The sequence below is a fragment of the Carcharodon carcharias genome, chromosome 8 (assembly GCF_017639515.1).
Source record: "Carcharodon carcharias isolate sCarCar2 chromosome 8, sCarCar2.pri, whole genome shotgun sequence".
NCBI classification, from domain to species: domain Eukaryota; kingdom Metazoa; phylum Chordata; class Chondrichthyes; order Lamniformes; family Lamnidae; genus Carcharodon; species Carcharodon carcharias.
Window position 1 is genome coordinate 91021323 of NC_054474.1, and position 23040 is coordinate 91044362.

General features: G+C 42.8%; 1 protein-coding gene and 1 pseudogene across 2 annotated transcripts in view; one reads left to right on the forward strand and one right to left on the reverse strand.

Annotated features, from left to right (window-relative positions):
- clint1a (clathrin interactor 1a) overlaps positions 1-23040 on the reverse strand; it is a 291026-nt gene that overhangs the window by 144327 nt on the left and 123659 nt on the right. The gene's annotated exons all lie outside the window — the stretch shown is intronic.
- LOC121281623 lies at positions 7483-7602 on the forward strand (annotated as a pseudogene).

Genomic DNA, 23040 nt, shown 5'->3' on the forward strand with positions numbered 1-23040 from the left:
TAAGCCCTAACTACTTCTGGTATATTTAGTGTGTGCTTCATGGATAAGCACTGCAACTTCACATCTTTTCAGGTATTTGAATGCTGAATCTCTGGACAAGACATCACTGTAACAAAGTTTTTTGAGGAGCAGGTCAAATTGGACAGCAGCTTTCTGATTTTTCTGTTTAACTTCAAGTGCAGAGACTAGTAGTTGCTATCCAATTTACTCCTCATTAATGTGGAGATATAACCCATAGTGTTCCCATCTTCAGGAGGTTATGGAAAAGGAAAAAGGAAGAAAATATGTAGAAAAAAAGAGAAAAGTGGTACACACAATTAAGAACTGTTTTCTCCCAACAATGTTGGATTATACACCTGCAATGAATGCACAGAAACTTAACGTATCAACATAAAACTCTCAGACTTAGTTGCCCAGCAGCACACCAGCCAAGTTTCTCAAGTCCACAGATTTCAAGACAGACATGACTAGATGTCGACAAGTGATTGAAAGGATATGGGAACCGGCTGGATAAATATTAGAAAATTTGCTCATGTGGATGATAAACTGCCACAAGAATTGGTTCAGCCATTGGCCTGTTTCAGTGCAGCAACTTCAACTAATTTATATATGGCAATCTGAGAGTTTCATCTAAAATGGTGAATCAGTGAATGAAACAATGCTTTAAGCTCTACTACTTTAAATGATCCAAAATTCTAAGTATCAATAAAAAAGGTCAATACCCTAAAAAAGCACAAAAGTGATCAAAATAGCTAATCAAGGTTAAGTCAGAGCTCATCAGAGCTCTTCTTCCACAATGAACTTTTACCTCTTACAGCATTTCTTGCTTTAAAGTGAGAGATGAGAAGAGTTGGTTGCATTTACTCATCCAATCAGCATCAATTTAACTTACTTCCCATTTCAAACTATCTGGGATTTCCCACACTTGGTTTCTAACTCCTCCATATTTCCCTCGTGTCTCTTGCCACCACTATTTCAAGTTTCATTTGGTCTGAGTTTTATTGGAAACCTTCATGAACAATCCATCACCAACCCACTTCCCCCAACTTCCATATTCATAATTCCCTCACTTCTCCAGTCACTTACTGGTGCCAAGTCTCCTCACCACTGGATTGCTTCATTTGTACGTCTCCTTGGCCATTCTTTAATGTTTCAAGTCTATATTGTTCCCTTAATAATGTGTCAATATGAACAGGACTATCCATTCCAATAGTGCAACCATCCACACCAGTACTTCTGTTAGATCTTCCTTTTTCCTTAACCGAGATGCCCACCCATTGGCTCCCTCCCCCCAGCAAACTTCAGTTGGCAGGGCCCTCAACTGTATCCATCCCATTTTCCACATTTCTGCTCTCACCCCTTCCCCTCCCTCCCAGAACCACAATAGGATTCCCTTTGTCCTCCCCTTCCACTCCACTACCCCTTTTGAGCATTTAGGACTCATCCCTCAGCGACACCCTGATTAACTACTCAATTACCTCATCCCCTTCCTACAGTACCTTCCCATGCAAGCACTGGAGATGTAACACCTGTGTGATTCTCTTAGAGATTCAATGTTCTCTCCTCTCACCATCCAAAACTCCTTCCAGATGAAACAACTTTCTTTCAATTTAATACATTGCATTTGCTGTTCATGGCGCTGTCTTCCCTACATTGGAGAGACCAAACAAGGATTAGGTAACCTCTTTGCAGAACACCTCAGTCAATCCGCATGCATGATACCTAGTTTACGGTTGCCTGCCATTTTCAGTCTCCACCTTACTCGCACACTGACATCTCTGCCCTCTGCCTACTGCACTGTTCCAGTGAAGTTCAACACAAGCTTGAGGAACAGCAACGCACCTTTTGATTAGGCACTTAACAGTCTTCTGGACTCAACATTGGGTTTAACAATTTCTAACTGCAATTGCTGGCCCCCATTTTATTTCCCTTTTCTTGCTTTCAGACAGCAACATACCTGCTTTAGGGCACATCTTTTGTTTCTTTTCTTGCCCCATCACCATTCTTTTGGCCCTGGAAGGCCAACTCTTCTGCTATTCAATCCCTCCTGTCTTGCACCTTAGCACCAAGCTTCCTTTTGCCCCTTTTCCCACCCATCCCTTCCTCAAAACCTATTATATTTCTAACCTTTCTCAGTTCTTATGAAGGGTCACCGACCTTAAACATTAACTCTTTCTCTCTCCTTGGATGCCGCCAGACCTGCTGAGTATTTCCTGCCTTTTCTGCCTTTATTTATGAACAGCACTAAAAGGTCTGATGTCAACTGTAATATCCCAGTCATCATTAATCTGCTCGACTTCAAATCTGCACTTTAAAGCTGGTTCATGCTACTTGCTGTTAATGATATCAGTTTGTAACAATACAAAATGAGTAATGAACTGAATTAACAAAAAAGGTCACTACTTCCTGCAGTAAAAAGTGATCCCAAGTTAATGAAAAAACCCAAGAAGCTATGTAATATAAAAAAACACAAGTTCATTTATTCAGCCAATTAACACGAGTCGTTCTGGTTATAAGGAATAATACAGTCTCTTTGTATATTAAAAGCATGGCCACTGCTTTTCCAAATTCACTCAATAGCAGCTGAAATCATGGGAAACAATCCCGAAAACCAATAAAAAGGCCTGTGTAATAAAATGTAGAATTTAATTCATTTAGTCACTGTAAACAAGTGGCCTTAACTGTAAGGTTTATGTAAAAACACCAACTTCCTAATTGAATAATTATTAACTCCAGGCTATTAGGTTAGCTATTCATTATTGCATAATGTTTTATTAACTTATAGACCAACAATCCTTATGACCTACATAAACATTTTTTTAATAGAGTTTCATGTGCAGGGTGAATTTGCTTTGCTGCAACCCATCTTTTGAAGGATGATATTTTATTTTGGAACGTGATGACATGGTTTTATTAGGCAACTTCATTAGCTAACTGTTCACAAAAATCCATGTATAGATAAATCAGGTAATTGAAAATTGATTGCTTATTGTCTATTATGATAGGCCTCCAATTATGTCATGCAATATAATTCTAACTTCTATCAACTGGCTCTTTCATTAATCCCCTTAGAGAATCACACAGGACACACCTGTCATTACCAAGATTCTCGTTAATCGATAAATAGCACATCTGTAGAATGCTGTTTCACTGAGATTTTTATTAAAGGAAAAAATATGCACTAGAATCAGTCCCAGGTGATGGACAGCATTTTATAGGCAGTGCTACTAAATCTGCAGTGATTTTGCTAATAAATTCAAAGAGAATAAATTCCTCAAGCATGTTCCACATTCGAAAAAGATAAATAATAGTGCCCATAAATTCAACCTTTATTTGAAATTCCATCAGTGGAACTCTAATCTCTTAATTACAATCTCTGACTAATTCTACAGTTGCAAAAGACTGTGCAAAACTGTACATCAACAGAAAACCAATGATAAGAGTTTGGAACAGCTCCAAAACGGCTTCTTGGAGAGTCTTAAAATTTCAGAACAAAAACATCTGGATGTGTCAAAGTTGGGAGGGAAAAGCAGATCTAACATGTTTGATAAAGAACATTGAGAATGGCAATAAAATAAAGTCCATCCATAATTACAGAAAATCCCAGGTTCAAGGAGGAGGCTCACTACCATCTTTAAGGGCAATTAGAGATGGGCAATAAATACTGATCTTGCTAGCAATGCTCACATCCCATGAACAAATAAAAAAATCCTGCTTTGTGTCACGTTTGCTGATCTCAGCCAAGTTTCTGCAATTTTATAATTAGGCTCAGTGTCCCTGGGTCACTACAGGAAAATGTCAGCCAAAGATTCCATTCTTGATCACCATTCAGTGAATGCTGCTGGAAAGTGAATGCTGCTGAAAAGTGCCTGCATGTTGACAGAATTTGAGGACATGATACAAGGAGGCCCTGATGCCTCCATGGTCAAAATAGTCTGGTGGCCATCAAAGCTGACTAAAAGGCATCTAGCACAAGCAAGCAGCCTTTTGCGGCAAAAAGGAAGAACATTGTAAGCACATGGGAAGTTACTTAGGCCATCAAAACATTTACTGCCTCTTTGCAATTCAGTTTAATGCTTTTGGATTTCTGACTTTTACCTGTTCCTTCTTCCATCCTTGGCTTAGTCAGCCCTGTGAGTAATTCTTCTACTGTTTTTTCCAATTCTGATGAATTGATCAACAACCAAAACAAAATTGTCTTTTCTATTTTCATCTGGTTTGCAATTTCAGCATTTTCTATTTTAGTTAAGGCTCAACTTATTTTCTAAATCTGAACAGGAATTAAAAATAATCTGTACAAAAGTGTAAATCCTATTGAAAACTCTCCTGATCACAAAGTAACAAAAGGGCAGATTGAAACATCATGTCGTAAGTGAGGTCTACTTTTGACATCGGTAGTTGTGACCTAGAACTCCCATTCCCCACACTGCATTTTCACATGCCTGGCACTAATCAATCACTCACTGCATCCTACAAATAGTATTCCCCCTTTCTGGCATTCTACTCATATGACTGCAAACATGCTATGAAACAGGTCACTGAAAAGGTTTCAAATTCATGCTTGCTTTTCAGTGTTTTTATTTCATGTGGAGCTGCAGCATAACTTTGCAAAAATGGTAAGACTTCTCCGAAGTTTTTTTTCAATAAATAATACTTTGTTAGCAGAGGGAAATCACCACGAGAAAGGGAAATGGCAACCAATGAAGAATTGCACCTAAACTCATTTGATGTGATTAAGAGGTTTAAAAGCATTTATATCGCACAAGATTTGCACTAGTGTCACTGGATTCCTGAAGTGCGGGTCTCATTGCAATATAAACACAATCCAAAGTTAAACCTGTCAGAGCTTGCAAAGCTGCCACATCAGTTTTTAAGCAAATTCCTACAGTTTTATTTTTGACTTGTAATTGGTTGTGCAAAACTCAAGTTTCAGAAACCCAGTATTACTAGTGCAACATGAAAGCACATTTAAGGAGGTGCAGTTGTCTCAATGGAATTGATCTTGAGCATTTACCCTTTTACAGTACTAATGCCCTGAAATTTCAGCACATGGTCTTCCATTGTTAACACAGCATTTCAACCCACCTTAGTGTATCTCACATATCTGTCGTTCTATTTCTTTCTCCAGCATTTATCAAGCTTCCTCTATGCTATTCACGTCAACCACTATGTTCCTTATTGGATTGTTTTGCAATCATCTTATTTATGGACAGTAGCTTTGGACTCCACAAAAGGAAAACGTCTCTTTACGTCTACACTATCAATCCCTTTCATAATCTTAAAGATCTCTATAAGATCACTGCCTTAGTCTTCCGTTTTCTAGAGAAATGGGCTCCAGCCTGGTCAGTCTTTCCTATTAATCATACCCTCTTAGTTGTGGTATAATTTTTATCAATATTCTTCACTCTTGCTCCAATGATTCTGTGTCCATTTTATAATAATGAGACCAGAATTGTGCAATGTTCCAAGTGTGGTCTAAGAGATGTTCTATACAAGTTTGACAACCCCTTTACTTTTCAATTCTATTCCTCTAAGAATCGAACCCCAGTACTTATTTGCACTTTTATTGGCTTTGTTAACTTACAGTACTACTTTTTATGATTTGTGACTCTATTCACCGAGATCACTTTGTGCAGCACCCCATTTAAACTGAGTACATATATGCAGAAGGAAGATTAATGATAGATTATTCAGCTACAATGCTGTCAGTATTTTATAAAACTAATCAGGGAAATTAAAACATACTTGTCACAGTACTAGATTTTGGCTCAATCCCAGGGATTACATAAAAGTAAACAAAGACAACATTTTAAAGTCGCATGACTTTGCTTTGCCAACAAATACTCAAAGGTCATTGTATTGCCATATCCTAGTCCTCCTTGAAGCCTATTTTAACAGACAATTCAATATTTTCCCATCAGCATCGAAAAGCTCTCTGCCAGTGTGAGATACAGCAACCAATGCAACACATTCACTGTCCCTGTATGTCAAACTGAGTAAGTACAAAGGTCAGTCAAGAGAGTCAAGTTGAAGTCATTGAAAATGACAATGAATCCTCCCAATTGTAAGAACACCACCTGGTTCATTATTAGGGATGAGAACCTGCCATCTTACAGGTCAACATGTGACTGCCGTCATACATACTGACCTGGATTTTATGGTCAGCAGTGAAAGAACAGCACTAACTGCTCATTACACTTCTTGCCCAGTTAGAATATTTAATTCAATACCAAATCATGTTCAGAAATCAAATTAAAGAAAGGGTAGATATGTGGGATTAAGAGAAAGCGACAAAATGAAAAAAGTAAAAATGTAACTTTAAATCTCCAGCAATAATTAAACTCTGAAGGGATGAGACCTCTCATTTATTTAAAACAAAGTTTAACTTTCAGTGTCAGAGTCTTAGAGTCATTTATGGCACAGGAGGAGGCCACTTGGCTCATTGGGTCTATGCCAGCTCTCTGTGGAGCAATTTGATCAATCCCACTTCCCCACTTGATTCCCATAGCACAACACAGCACATATTCCAAGACTTTTTTTTGTTATTAAGAACACCTCTTTTCACAACACAAAGCCAATCCCAACTTCCAATAAGGAGTCTATTTTAACAATGGATACATTCAGGTGTCCACAAAAAAAGCAGTAAACTTGACAGCCACTAGACACGTGTTTTGAACAAAACAAGGCTTTCAGTAATGAAATCAGCCATAGGAGCCAACAGTGAGAATTCCTTTCAACATGTCTCCTCTTCCAGATCTCGTTCTCTCAAGTATGCTTCAGGCTACTGGATTTTGCCTCAAAAAAGTCTAGTTTGGTCACTTTCTTTTTTAGCCAGTTTAAATGTTATTGTTCAGTTTCCTGAATGATTGAAAGACCAAATTTTGTTGAGTTTGGTCCTAGCTCCAAATACATGCCAAAATATCAGAGCACATTTTAATCCTGTGTTTATTATGGACAACCTGATATTTACCTCTGCTAAAATACAGGAAAATATGTCACAATTCTCCCTTCAATTAAGAGTTAACAAACTTCTATTCATATAGGCCTTATGTCCTCATAACATGCCAAAGCACTTTACAACCAATGAATGACTTTGCACACATTAGTAATGTCTTTTAGGCAATGAAGGTCCCATTCATCGTGTGTCTTATCTCTTGCAAAGTCCAAAAAGGGAAAGCACAAAGTAAGGATCATTGGCCGAGTGATGTTTGCTTTACATATCCTGGGTGTAACAGCAACTAACAAAATAAGAATGCAACAAGATTGGGAAGCCAGTTCATCATAAATCAAATGCCTTGTCCAGGATGAGATGATGTATCATAATCTGGGCTCAGCTATCAAATCTTAATGGATGAATTAAATGATCTCTCGCATCTGTACTGTTGGGTTGCTCCACTAAGGAGTTCATATTGCAGTTAGTGATGTAACCAGTCTTGCACTGCAGAGCATAAATGAGCAGCATAACTGTAAAAGTTGAATATGATCGCTTCTCGGCCTTTTGGCTAAGATCAAGTGTAGTACCTGTTCTTATCAGTCTCTTCTGCATGTGCAGGCTCCAGTGCCTCATATCGGGAACCTGAAAAAGTGATGGCTGCAATCAGTCGAGTCCCAAGCCAGGAAGTGCATAACACCATTAGGGTGGCAATGAAGGACAACGATGGAGGAACACCCATGGGCCGTGCCTTCTTCATTAAGCGAATCCTTTTGGAGTCGTGTGGATTTGAAACCGCTGAGATCTACTGCCTGCAGGACTTCCCCAGTGCTGCATACTTCAATGTGGCCTTCAAGAATGCTGTTACCTGCGTCAAGTTCCTGAAGGTGTTCAAGGAGAAGACAGGCCAGCCGCAGATGAGGATCTTGATGGTGAAACCACTCTTCACTGTGCCATTGCAATGGGACCGTGTGGTGACTGTGCATCTCTACAACCCCCCACATCCCTGTCACCGATGTGCTCACTTTCCTCGCCAGGTACGCCGACAAGGTTGGGAACTGCACCGAGGTTAAAGACGCCTTCGGGATTTGGACCAGCAAATGCCAGGTCAAGGTCACGCTCAAGACGGACGGTAAGGTCACAACTCTCCAGCCTCCTTCCAGCTTCACTATCGGGGGTAGCCTTGACTACCTTGTCTATGCTGGGCAGCCCAAACCTTGTCGCTCATGCGGCAAGTCTGGTCACGTGGCAGCCAACTGCAGTGTCGTCCTCTGCAGGAATTGCAAGCAGGAAGGGCACCAGGCAAAGGACTGCAAACAGACTATGTGCTGCAGCTTGTGGGGCGAGGCAGGCCATTTCTACAAGACCTACAAAACGCTGCCTCACTTATGCACAGGCAGCCAAAATCAATGAGGGGGAAACAGCTGAAATCACTACTACCAAGGACTCTTGCAATCCTCCAACCACCAGGACCTCCAGTGAGCACAATGGGACAAAGGAGGACACGGAGAGAGACAAGATGATGGAAAAGATTGAGGCAACAGACAGCCAAACAATTGCACTGCCCCCGAACCTCCCACTCCTCAGCAGAACGAATCAATGGAGGAGGAACCAGCAGAAAACCAATAGGGGAAGTGGCAGCTGGTGAAGAGGGTCAAAAAGGAGGAGGGGATAAGAAAGGGCCAAGCCACTTCCCAGACGAGCGGCAAGAAGTGTCCCCCATCTGACATGGATGACAAGGGCTGCTGCTCTTTGGACGAAGAAGGGCAAGGCTACACCAACAGAAGAAGCTGCAAAGCTCTAGGGGTGTGGAGGAGACACCCGGGCTACAGATCATTGGAGACAATGAAGAGACCAGCGCACCCCAACTTTGCCCTCAAGTTGGAGAGGCCAGCGCATCCCAACCCCAGGAATCTGGGAGCAGTGAAGCACGCAGCACACCCCAGCTCCAGGAAGCTGGGAGCAGCGACGCCCCAGAGGGTGACTGGATCGGAGAGACTTCTCCAACAGAGAACAATTCAAAGCTCATTGCTTGCACAACCCCCCAGATGCCACCTCAGTGGAACATCTCCAAGGGGGCAGTTCAGGACAGTTTCCTCAGCCCATCCAAAGTGAGATAATTTGTGAACACCATGGATATGCAGAAGCAGACCAAAGATCTGGAACTCTCAAAGACAACAGGCTTGGTAAGCAACAAGATGCTTTAAAAATGGGGATAAAGATTGTATCCATAAATATGGGTAGCATTAAATCTACTATGCAATGTGTTGCGACCTTGGGTTACCTTGCCAAGTTCAAAGCTGACCTGTTTCTGCAGGAGTGTGCAATACCACACCTCGGCTCCTACAGGCAACGGTCACGATGGTGGTCTCATGGGCCATCGATCTGGTCGGGAGGAAACGACTCATTCCTCCGGCCTGGGTATTCTGCTGCAGGGAGGCAACTTCACTGTCTCCGAGGTTAAGGTGGTGGTGGGCGGGCACCTCCTCGTAGCAGACGTAATGTACAAGAATGCTCTACTCCAGTTAATTAACGTGTATGCCCCGGCTCAGAAGAGTGAGCGGCTGGCGGTCTTGCAGCAGCTCCCACTGCTGCTGGCAACCTCCAGGCCAGTCATCCTGGGCAGTGACTTCAACTGTATCATTGATGCGGCTGGATGATCCGGCAGGACCGACAGCAGATTGGATGCCACATCCAGATCCCTGATGGAAACAGTAAAGGATGCCAAGCTGCACGACATCCTCAACAACTCTGCAGATGGAGCGCAGCTTAGATACACCTGGTCGTGGCCAGGCGGGTCCATCCATTCCAGGATAGACTTCCTGTTTGTGTCCCGTGCGTTCACAGTCAGATCCACTGACGTCAAGCCAGTGTTCTTCTCTGACCACTGTCTCCGACGAGCTGTCATTTACAGGGAGACCAGAGGGTTGGCAGGGGGTCGTGGAAAATGAACGTGCAACTGCTGACCCCAGAGAACATTGAGGAACTCAAGAGGGATTACAAAGGTTGGAGAACCGTGAAACTCCTCTGAGTCCCTGACAAACTGGTGGGAAGCAATCAAGGAAAACATCAAGAGGTTTTTCACCCTCAAAGGGGTCCAGAAAGCTAGAAAGGAACATAGGGAAATCCCCCGACTCCAGAAAAACATGCGGAATCTGCTCCGGCTGCAGTCGATGGGGGTCAAGGAGGAACTCCAAGAGGTGAAAGAGCCAGCAAGCCTCGCTCTTTGCCTTGGAGGCCTCCAAGATCATCTTCCAGTCCAGAGCCCGCTCCATGGAGTAGGATGAGATGTGCTCATGTTTCTTCTTCCAAAAAGGTACACAGAGAGAGCTCTGTGATCAGCAGCCTGAAGGAAGAAGAGGGCTCAGTAAAGTCATTGCAGTCTGACATTTTGAGGATCAGCAAATCCTTTTATGCTGGACTGTATGACGTGAAGCCCACAGACAACACGGCCTCCCAGTCCTTCCTGTACTCTGTCATGGAGGTCTTAGACGACAGTACACGGGAGAGTCTGGACAAACCACTAACTCCTGATGAACTGACTAAGGCCCTTGAGTCCTTCAAGAAGAGTAAGACTCTGGGAGGCAACAGCTTACCGGCTGAGTTGTATTCGGCTGTGTGGGACTGGATTGGCCCAGATCTGCTAGAAGTGTATGAAAGTATGTTTCTGGCTGGCAGCATGCCAGATTCCATGAGGAAAGGCATCATCACCCTCATCTACAAGCTGAAGGAGGAAAGGGAGGAAATTAGAAATTGGCAACCCATTTCACTGTTGAATGTGGACTATAAGATTCTGTCCAAGGTCATTGCCAATCGGAGTTGGTGATCCACCCTGACCAGACCTGCACTGTGCCCGGCAGGGAGATCTCTGACAGCCTTGTGCTATTCAGGGATACGATTGCCTATGTGCAGGACAGGGGTTTGGACACCTGCCTCATCAGCCTGGATCAGGAGAAAGCCTTTGACAGAATATCGCACACCTACATGGTAGATGTGCTCTCCAAAATGGGGTTTGGGGAGGGAATCCACAACTGGATCCAACTGCTCTACACTAACATCAGTAGCACAGTCTCAATCAATGGGTGGGGAGCAGAAAGCTTTCCAATTAAATCTGGAGTCAGTCAGGACTGCCCTCTCTTCCCTGTCCTGTATGTGGATTGCATGGAACCCTTCGCTGAGTCCATAAGAGGGGTGACAATCCCAGGCAGTGGAGGCACTCAGGTCAAAGCCTCCCTGTACATGGACGATGTCACCGTCTTCTGCTCGAATCCGCTGTCAGTGCGCAGACGGATCAACATCTGCGACCAGTTCGAACTGGCCTCGGGAGCCAAGGTAAATCGTGGCAAGAGCAAGCCACGTTCTTTGGGAACTGGGCTGACCAATCCTTTATCCCCTTCACTGTCAGGTCAGACTGCCTGAAGGTGCTGGAGATATGGTTCGGTGGGACCGGGGCATGCATTAGAAACTGGAAGGAGTGAATGACTATGGTGGAAAGGAAACTGGGCATGTGGGAGCGATGCTCCCTATCCATTGCGGCAAGAACCTAGTCATCAGGCATGAGGCACTCTCGGTATTGCTGTACGTGGCGCAGGTATGGCCCATTTCTCACTCCTTCAATCACCCAAGCCACCTTTCATTTTATCTGGAGGTCGAAAATGGATCATGTTCGCAGGGATGCGATGTACAAGCCTCTAGATAAAGGGGGGAAAACGTGCCCAACATCGCCCTCATCCTGATGGCCACCTTTGTGTGTGGCTGCATCAGGCTGTGCATAGACCTTCGGTACACAAACACCAAGTGTCATTATGTGTTGAGGTTCTACCTGTCCCCGGTGTTGGAAAGGATGGGTCTGGCCACGCTGCCGCGAAACACTCCAAGTAGTTGGGCTGTGCCTTTTTGGAAAAATATACTTTATTCATAAAATATCTGAAAGAACATTACACAACATTTCTAAATGGCCATCACAAAAAGTGCAATCATATTCAACTTTTACACATGGATCACGATACACCTTTGACCACAAGTCCATCAGGCAGTGGTCGGCACGCAATGTGCTGCGGGACCTGCGGGAAAAAGAGATGGTGGGTCCTGTCGGATGGTTTCCCGAGCAGACTGTCAAAAATCATTTGGCAGAATGCCTCATCGCCAGAGCTTTCCAACAAGCACCATGTAGCTTGGCTGGTGGTGAGAAAGGTCCTCCCCATCAGATCCTTATGTTCCAGGAGTCTTACCCTCTCTGCACGTTGCTCTCGAGGTGGATGCGGTAGGGAAGAGTTGTTCACCTCCTTGTGGATTGTGCCTTTGCAAAGAAGGTCTGGAGAGATATGCAGTGGTTTTTGTCGAGGTTCATCATGAGCAGTACTGTGACACAGGACTCTGTGTTCTATGGGCTATTCCCAGGGACACACACCGAGACAAACATCAACTGCAGCTGGAGGATCATCAACTCGATGAAAGACGCTCTTTGGTCTTCCCAAAACTTGTCAGTCTTCCAGTGCAAAGAGTTGTCCCCTCTGAGTGTTGCAGGCTGGCACATTCCAAGGTCCAGGACTACATGCTGAGGGATGCACTAAAGCTTGGGGCAGCTGGTGCAAAGGCGCAATGGAAAAGATCGCTGTCTAAGACATTTCTGCCATAGTGCACCGAGGGGCTTGTATAGACCCCTCGGCTGTACAACTCACAAAGATTGTATGTAGTGAAGCACCTGAGTGCAACATGATGTATGTCAATAACTCCAATCCCATTGCACTGTGATGACCATATTGAAATGACTGTAATATTCATTGATTGTATTGAAGCACCTCGTGATCCATGTGTAAAAGTTGAATATGATTGCACTTTTTGTGTTGGCCATTTAGAAATGTTTTGTAATGTTCTTTCAGATATTTTATGAATAAAGTATATTTTTCCAAAAAAAAAACTGCTCCCAAACCTGTTTGTTGGTCTGGCATTTCAAACTGGGTGCGTGACCAGCTGGGCCACTGTGTTTTAACTTTGCACTGTAACTGGAGCAAACTAGGTTTTTTAAAATACAAAACTATAACTTCAAAAGAGCCTGTGCAGGCCTTTTAAACTTTATATCAGGGGATTAAAACAACTATCCACATTATTCTGACATTAGAAATTTCAGCAAGTTACAGTCTGTGCAGTCCCTAAAACTGATTAAAAATTGAGCTCTGCACTGTAACTTTGTCTTAATTATATTTATTACTATGAGATAAAAACTGTTCTAGACTTGGTCAAGTTTTTTGTTCTCAAATGTTAGCTACATTTTAGCTTTCACCAAAGGGAAAATATGCAGTCAGAAATTTAGTTTTTCTCTCAAACTTTTCAATCTCATCCTTCCAGATATTTTTTTTTTTTAAACATTCATCCCTCAGATTCCACATTCCCAAACAGAACTAGAAAGAGAGGCGCCATTTGACCTATCCTGACCTTCATCAACGTAAAGCTACAGTTTTCCCATCCCTGGATGAGAGTTCTTATCTGAGCTTCTCAGAAGAGCATTCAAGGTACTGATTAGTCTTTGAATAGATGCTTCCTAATTTCAGCGTGCATTTTTCCAACATTTTTGGTTTTTATTTCAAATTTCCAACATTTGCAGCATTGTGCTTTTGCAGTTGCCTTTTGCTAGTCTGGGTATCTTGACTTAACGTGAAATGGTGCCCCAGACCAACTTTCTCTATTTCACAAGTATCTTAAATACCAAAGTTGCCTTCGCATTTGCTTCCTTTCAAGCCCCCAAAAGCCTGGAATTTTGCAACTTTTTCTTATGACTTAGTACTTGGATACTAGAGAGAGACGGGTCAGTCTTTTGGCCTTTAACATTTCAAGGCTTTGAATGCTTCCCTAGAATCCCAGTAAGCAGAATGAATGCAGGATTCAGGATGACTGACCAAAGTAATAAACAAATTCAGCATGATGTCCTCCAACTTGTTCTTTACACATGGAAACACAGTTCAGTACCCTGCTTCTTTTGTATATTGAGGCTTCACAGTGATGGGGCACAATGGATGTTTCTACTGCTCCTGGCTCTCTTTCAGTCTCTTAACTTGTTTCGAACTTACTATAAATATTTGCTCTCCCTCCCACCAACCTCATTCCTTCTTTCAGTGTGTAACACATCAGACACTTAGTGACAAATTAGATATGAAACAGCTCTGTCCACTTGCAAATGTTGTTTAGATCCTTTCACAGTTTTAATGGACTTGTATGTCCTCCAATTTAATAATATCTGCTAAGATGACCAGTTTGAGTTGGGCTTTTGAGTCAATTTTTTAATTCATTCACTGGATGGGAGTGCTGCTGCCAGCATTTATTGCTCATCCCTAAACGCCTTGAAGTGATGGTCGTGAGTCACCTCTTTGAACTGCTGCAATCCATGTGGTGAAGGTACTCCCACAGTGCTGTTAGGGAGAGAGTTCCAAGGCTTTGATCAAGTGAGGTTGAGAGAATGCAGGCTGTATACTTCCTAGTCAGGAGAGACTTAAGGGAATTTTCAAATAATGGTATTCTCATACTCTTCTAGGTGGTAGAAAATGCAGGATTGTGAGGTACTTTCGAAGCCATGGGGAGTTGCTGCAGTGCATCGTGTAAATGGAACATACTGTGGGCACAGTGCACCGGTGACAGAGGGAGTAAACATTTAAGGTGGTGGATGGGGAGCAGGCCTGAATTGTCCTGGATGGTGTTCAGTTTCTTGAGTGATGCCTGGAGGAGTGCAGTTCCAACAAGTGGAGAGTATTGCATCACAATTCTAACTTATGCCTGGATATTGGAAAGGTTGTGGGGAGCGAGAAGTTGAAACACTTGCTGCAGAATACTCAGGATCTGATCTACTCTTATAGCTTCAGTGTTATTGTGGTTGGTCCTGTTAAATTTCAGGTCAATGTTGAATTTCTGCAAGATGTTGACAGTGGGGGATTCAGTGATGGTGAAGCTGTTGAACGACATGGGGAGATGGTTAGATACTCTCTTGTTAGAGGCTGTCATTTCCTGGCACTGTTGTGACACAAATGTTACTTGCCACTTAGCAGCCCAAGACTGAATATTGTTCAGATCTTGCTGCATTATTTTTTTCTTCTTTCATGGGTGCGAGCGTCGCTGGTATAGCCAACATCTGTTGCTCGCCCTTAATTGCCCTTGAGGTGATGGTGGTGGTGATCTAAAGTACTGGTATAGGATGTTGGGAAGGGAATTCTAATATTTTAACCCAACAGAAGGAACTGTGATATAGTTCCAAGTCAGGGTTATGTGTAGCTTAGAGGAAAATGTGTCAGTGGTGGTGTTCCCATGTTCTTCTGGGTGGTAAAGGTCATGTGTGTCAATTGTGGAGGGAGCGAATGTTTGAAGTGGTGGTTAGGGTGCTAATCAATTTGTCCTAGATTGTGCCAAGCTTCTTGAGCATTGATCAAGTTGTACTGATCCAGGCAAATGGAGACCATTCCATCACACTCCTGGCTTGTGTCTTGTAGATGGTGGACAGGCTTTTGGGTGTCAGGTGGTGAATAACTCACCACAGAATTCCCAGCCTCTAACCTTCTCTTGTAGTCACAGTACTTACATGGCTTGTCCAGTTAAATTTCTAGTCAATGGTAATGCCCAGGATATTAATGGTGCGGGATTCAGTGATGGTATTGAATGTCACGGGGAGATGGTTAGGTTCTCTCTTGGAGATAGTCATTATCTGGCACTTTTATGATGCAACTGTTACATGCTTCTCTTCAGTGCAAGCTTGAATGTTGTCCAGGTCTTGTTGCTTCAGTATCTGAGGAGTCATGAGAAGAACTGAACACTATGCAATTCATCAGAGAACATTCACACTTCTGACCTTATGATAGAGGGAAGGCCATTAACGAAACAGCTAAAGATGACTGAGCCGAGGACACTACCCTGAGGAACTCCTGCAGTGATGTACTAGAACTGAGATGATTACCTCCAATAACCACAATCATCTTCCTTTGTGCTAGGTATGACTCCAACCAGTGAACAGCTTTCCACCCAAGTCTCAGAGCTCAATTTTGCCAGGACTCCCTTGATGCCACACTCGGTCAAATGCTGTCTTGGTGTCAAAGGCATTCAATCACACCTCACATACAGCTTTTTCATCCACATTTGGACCAAGGTTGTAATGAGGTCAGGAGCTGAATGGTCCTGGCTGAACCCAAACTGGACATCGGTGAGCAGGTTATTACTGTTTAAGTGCCACTTGAATGCACTCATGATGACACCTTCCATCACTATGACCATTGAGAGTAGACCAATGTGGCTGTAATTGGCCACAATGGATGTGTCTACTTTTTATAGACAGGACATACCAGGGCAACTTTCCACATTGTCAGATAGATGCCAAGCTTGTGGCTGTACTGGAACAACTTGGCTTGGGGTGTGGCTAGTTCTGGAGCACAAGTCTTCAGTACAATTGATGGAATGTTGTCAGGGCCGACAGCCTTTGCTTGCAGGCACAGGCTATTACCTGAGGAACTGCAAATGGAAGCCTGTGCAATTTCAGGGACACCCACTTGCGACCTTATGGTTGAAGGATGGTCATTGATATAGTAGCTGAAGATGATTGGGCCTTGCTCATTGCCTTGAGGATCTCGTGCAACGATGACTGGTGGCTGAGACAATTGACCTCCAAAAACCACAACCATCATCCTTTTGTGCCTGGTATGAGTCAAGCCAGTGGGGAGTTTCCACAGATTTCCATTGGCTTTAATGTTACCAGTACTCATTGATGCTGCATTCAATCACAAGCTGCCTTGATATTAGCAGTCATAAGAACATAAGAAATAGCAGGAGTAGGCCATTAGGCCCTTCAAGCCTGGCGCATCATTCAATAAGATCATGGCTGATCTGTCCCAGGCCTCAACTCCTTTTGCATGCCAGCTCCTCATAGCCCTCAACTCCCCGGTATTTCAAAAATCTATCTACTACTTCTTTACATACTTTGTGATCTAGCCTCCACAACTCTCTGGGGTAGAGAATTCCAGAAATTCACTACCCTCAGAAGAAATTCCTTCACATATCAGTTTTAAATGAATGTACTCTTATTCTGTAAATATATCCCCTAGTTTGAGAGTCCCCGACTAGTGGAAACATCTTCTCAACATCTACCCTGTTAAGCCCCCTCAGTATCTTGTACATTTGAATAAGATCACCTCTCATTCTTCTAGACTCTAATGATTAAAGGCCTAACCTGTTTAGCCGTTCTTGATAAGTCAACCCCTTCATCCCAGGAATCAGCCTAGTGAATTTCTTTTGAATTACCTCCAATGCCAGTATATCCTCTATTAAATACGGGGACCAAAACTGTACACAGTACTTCAGGTGCAGCCTCACCAACACCCTGTACAGTTGTAACAAGGCTTCCCTATTTGAAAACTCCAAATCCCTAGCAATACAGGGCAAAATTCCATTTGCCTTCTTAATTACTTGTTGCACCTGCATGCTAACTTTTTGTGTTTTGTGCACAAGAACCCAGGTCCCTCTGTGTTGCAGTTTTGTGGAGTCTCTCTCCATTTAAATAATAGTCTGCCTTTTGATTCTTCCTACCAAAGTGCATGACCTCACACTTACCTGCATTAAACTCCATCTGCCAAGTTTTTGCCCACTTGCTCAAAGTCCCCTTGCAGATTCCTCATGTCCTCATCACAACATGCCCTCCCACTTATTTTCATATAGTCAGCAAATTTAGACACATTACACTCTGCCCCCTCCTCCAAGTCATTAATATAGATAGTAAATAATTGAGGCCCTAGGACTGATCCTTGTGGCACTCCACTAGTTATGTCTTTCCAACCTGAAAAAGACCCATTAATCCCGATTCTCTATCTCCTGTGTTAACCAATCCTCAATCCATGCTAATACATTACCCCAAATACTGTGAGTTCCAATCTCGTGCAATGACCTATTATGTGGCACCTTATCAAATGCCTTCCGAAAATCCAAAAACACTACATCAACCGGTTCCCTTTTATTGACTCTGCTTGTTACATCCTCAAAGAACTCTAGCAATTTGTCAATATGATTTCCCTTTCAGAAAATCATGTCAACTCTGATTGTGCTAAGCTTTTCCAAGTGTCCTATTTCTTCCTTAATAATGGACTCTAGCATTTTCCGAATGACGGATGTTAGGCTAACTGGCCTACAGTTTCCTGCTTTTTGTTTCCCTCCCTTCTTGAACAGGGGCGTCACATTAGTGGTTTTCCAATCCGTTGAGATCCTCCCAGAATCCAGTGAGTTCTGGAATATTTCAACCAATGCCTCCATTATCACTGTAGCCACTTCCTTTAAAACCTTTGGATGCAGGTGATCATGCCCTGGTGACTTGTTTGCCTTTAGTCCCATTAGTTTGTCAAATACTTTGTCCCTCGTGATAGAGACTGGTACAAGATCTTTCCTCCCATTAGCTCCTTGGTTATCTGATATCTTTGGGATGTTTATAGTGTCCTCCACCATGAACACTGATACAAAATACTGGTTTAACTTATCAGCCATTTCTCTGTTCCCCGTTATCAATTCTCCAGTTGGATCCTCCAAGTGTCCCACACTCACTTTAGACACACTAACTTTTTATATACCTGTGGAAGCTCTTGCTGTTTGTTTTTCTATTCCTTGCCAATTTACTTTCATAATCAGTTTTATCCCTCTTTTATTAGCTTTTTAGTCATCCACTGCTCGCTCCTAAAAAATTCCCAATCCTCCGGCCTACTACTAGTTTTCGCCGCTTTGTATGCCTTAGTTTTGATTGGATACTCTCCTTGACTAACTTCATTAACCAAGGGTGGTTCTCATCAAGTCCTTCTTTTTGACCGGGATAAATTTTTGCTGAGCATCTGCTTAAATGTCTGCCACTGCTCATCCACTGACCTTCCCCTTAGTCTATTTTCCCAGCCCACTTTAGACAACTCTTTCTTCATACCTCTGTAATTGCCCTTATTTAAGTTGAGGACTGGTTTGAGGCCCAAGTTGCTTGTCCTCAAACTGAATTTGAAATTCTACTATGTTTTGATCGCTCCCCCCAGAGGATCCTTAACTACAATACCTCTTATTAATCCCACATCATTACACATTACTAGATCTAAAAAAGCCTGTTAGCGGGTATGTTCTGCAACATATTGCTCTAAGAAAGTATCCCTGATGCACTCTACAAATTCATCGTCCATATTACCCTTGCCAATCTGCTTTGTCCAGTCAATGTGCAGATTAAAATTACCCATGACAATTGTAGTGCCCTTCTTACATGCCTCTATTATTTCCTGGTTTACACTTTGTCCTCTTTAGCAGCCTATAGGCGACTCCCACCTGTGACTTCTTCCCCTTGCTATTCCTTATTTCCACCCAAAATGATTCCACATCACGATCTAGTGTACCTATATCACTACTCACCACTGCACTGATGCCTTCCTTCATTTACAAAGCTACCCCACCTCCTTTTCCTTTTTGCCTATTTTTCCAGAACGTCGAATACCCTTGAATATTGCGTTCCCAATCTTGGTCACCCTGCAACCATGTCTCTGTAATAGCTAGGAAGTCATATTCATTTATTTCTATTTGCGCCATCAACTCATCTACCTTGTTACAAATGCTGCGTGCATTCAGATAAAGAGCCTTAAGCTTTGACTTTTTACCATTATTATTCATTCTGGTTCTAGTTTCTGATGCACTCTTCTACTTATATTTACTGCCCTTTCCTGTCACACTTTGATTATCATTCGCCTCTTCACTACCCTGCACATCTAGTCTCTCGTTACTTTTTGATTTTTTAATCTTCCCTTCAACTAAACCCTCCCCCCCAACTAATTAGTTTAAAGTCCTATCTACAACCCTAATTATACAATTTGCTAGGGCACATTGGTCCCAGCATGGTTCAAATGAAGCCCATCCTAATGGAATAGCTCCCTCCTTCCCAGTACTGGTGCCAGTGCCCCATGGATCGGAACCCATTTCTCGCACAACAATCTTTGAGCCATGCATTTACCTCTCTAATCTTATTTACCCTACGCCAATTTGCATGTGGCTCAGGTAGTAATCCAGAGATTATTGCCTTTGTGGTTCTGCTTTTTAATTTAGCCCTGAGTTGCTCATAGTCCCTCAGCTGAACCTCTTTCCCAGACCTACCTAAGTTGGTAACTACGTGGACAACAATTGGATCCTTCTGCTCCCACTCCAAGTTCCTCCCCAGCCCAGAAAAGATGCCCTTAACCTTGGCACTAGGCAACATGGCCTTCAGGACTCTCGGTCTTTGTTACAGAGTACAGTATCTATTCCCTTTAACTATGCTATCCCCTATTACTACTACATTTCTCTTTTCACTCCCCACTTGAATGGCGCTCTGTACCATGGTGCTGTGGTCAGTTCGCTCATCTTTCCTGCAGTTTGTGCCCTTATCCACACTGGGAGCAAAAAGCTCATACCTATTGGACAAGGGCACTGGCTGGGGCTCCTCCAAAGCTAAATTCTGGATCCCCATAAGTGCCTCACAGTCACCTCCTCCTGTCCTGACCACAATCCAAATTTGATGTAATTAATCTAAGGGGTGTGACTGTCTTCTGAAACACGGTGTCCAGGTAACTCTCCCCCTCACCGATGTATCACAGTGTCCGCAGCTCAGACTTCAGCTCATCAACTCTGAGTCGAAGTTCCTCGAGCAGCCAACACTCGTTGCAGATGTGATCACCATACATTGCAGATGTGGTCACCATACATTGCACTAGCGTCCACCAGCCCCCACATACTACAGCTGCAACACATCGCCTGCCCAGTCATCTCTATTCTATTTAATTAATTGATTTGGATGTTAAATATTTTAAAAGTGAATTTCTTAACTGTACTCTTCAGCTGTAATCACGTCTTCTGATTTAAACCACTTGGCTGATCAAAAGAGACATGGAAGAGATACCCACAATCACCCTTCTGTTTTCCTTTGATCAGCTCTGACAGGTAAAGACAAACAGGTTGAAGGGGCTCTCTGCTGCCACTGCTGCCCTTCTCACACAGGTCCGCTCTCTAGGTGCTGCTGACTGTGTGTCCCAGGGTCTTCCTTTCACACTCTCCTCTAGGTGCTGCTGAATGTCTGTCCCGGGGTCCTCTTCTCACACTGTCCTCACTTTAGTCATTCTCGCCTTATCCCTCATCTCTTTTGTCCATGTTTGGACAGAGATTGTAATGAGGTCTACAGCTAAGCGATCCTAACTGAACCCAAGTTGGGCAGTGGTTAACAGCACAGCTGAATGGCACTGTCATCAACATCTTCCATCACTTTGCTAATTTTTGAGAGTAGAAAAATTGGTCGGATTAGCTACATCCTCCTTTTGACGGCCAGGACTTTTTTCCATTTTGTCAGATAAACGCCAGTGTTGCAGCTTACTGGAACAAAATGGCCAGTTCTGGCACATGTCTTCAGCGCTATGCCAGGATGCTGTCAGGACCCAGAATCTGTGCCACGTTGAGTGCACTCAGCCATTTCTTGATATCACATGGAGTAAATCGAATTGGCTGAAAACTAGCAAACGTGATGCAGGAACCCCAAGAAGAGGCTACAATGGATCATCCACTTGGTACTTCTGGCTGATGATGGTTGCGAGCACTTTAGCCTTGTCTTTTGCACTCACATACTAGACTCTGCCTTTGTGAAGGATGGGGTTGATCATGGAGCCACCTCCTTCTGTTAGTTGTTTAATTGTAAATCCTAAGCAGAATACAAGTTTCAGCATTGATTTCAGGTTCAGTTCACTCAGACCATCTCTCAAGCCCAAAAATCATTTCCTTAAACTAATACCTGCTGTTTCTGCTCATGGAATTGATTATTTATTCACCCGAAGTTTTGCCTTATATACCTTATGTCTTTGGCAGATGCAGCAGCCTTACATCCTGATCAGCATAATTTATAATAAAATCGGAATGTGTATTATATAAAGTCACAAATGCGAATTAAGGTTCATTAGCAGTTGCTAATATATTATCATATTTAGCGTAACAAATGCACCCTCCAAGATTCATAACAAGAGCGTGTTTTCTGGGCTAATTGGATGAAGTCTATTATCTAACTTAATTTGCATACCCAATTAGATGCAATTAGTTTAACGTTATCGTGATTAGTAGATGCATATATCATCCAACATTTATATAAAAAAAATGCATAATTGTTAGCTTGAGAAACAGGCCATTGTTCTTTCCATATCTCCAATGTCCCTTTCGGACAATTCTCTACAATGCAAGTAAAGCTAAAGCACAACATTAATAATGAATAAACAAATGTAGACTCGGAGTAAGCTAATCACGGATTTCAGATATTGTTAACAAGATTGATGTTTGAGTGCTTTATAACAAGCTGAACAGCAAGATGAGATCATTGCAATATGGCATCTATCCCATGGCATTGCTCACAAGTTGGCAGAAAGATTGCTCTAAATTACTGTTAACAAAGTGCAATAGGGCTAGACGGAAGATGCAACTGTGACACAGGAAGTGTGTATCATATAGATATTTTGTGGTGTGAGGGTTTTCCCTCTCCGCTTCTTTAAACTGGAGGAAATAATTAAAGCATCACGATTGCTAATTAGCGTTCCAACAATTTTTTTCCTCCCCACTTGAAAGTAGTAAATCTTTCTAGTTTCAAGGCTTTCTGGAGATGTTCAGTTGCTCACTCTAAGTGACTGGTTTTCATGTGCACACCCAATCAGCCTGTGGGAGCTGGCTGTTTGATCACTGATGGCATCACAAGTGGGTCCCTAATCTTGGTCTCACCTAATATCCACACACATACACTTGTCATCTAAAGTCACTGGATAGTTATCACAAATGGAAATCCAGGCTGATTTGTATTTTTCAACAGTGCTCCAAAGCTAAAGGGGCACTATTCTGCTTCCCAATTGAGGTCAGTTAACATAGGTGACGTCATTTAATGAAAGTGAGATTTTGTGAGCTACATAAGCATATGAGAGAGAAAAGATGGAGGATTATGCTGATGAAGTTAGATGATGAAGGAAGCTCAAGTGGAGCATAAACACCGACATGAACTGGTTGGGCAGCATGCTTTGTTTTTGCGCTGTATATCCTATGTAATATCAAGATGGAGAGTAAAGTCCTCTGCATCACTTAACTCA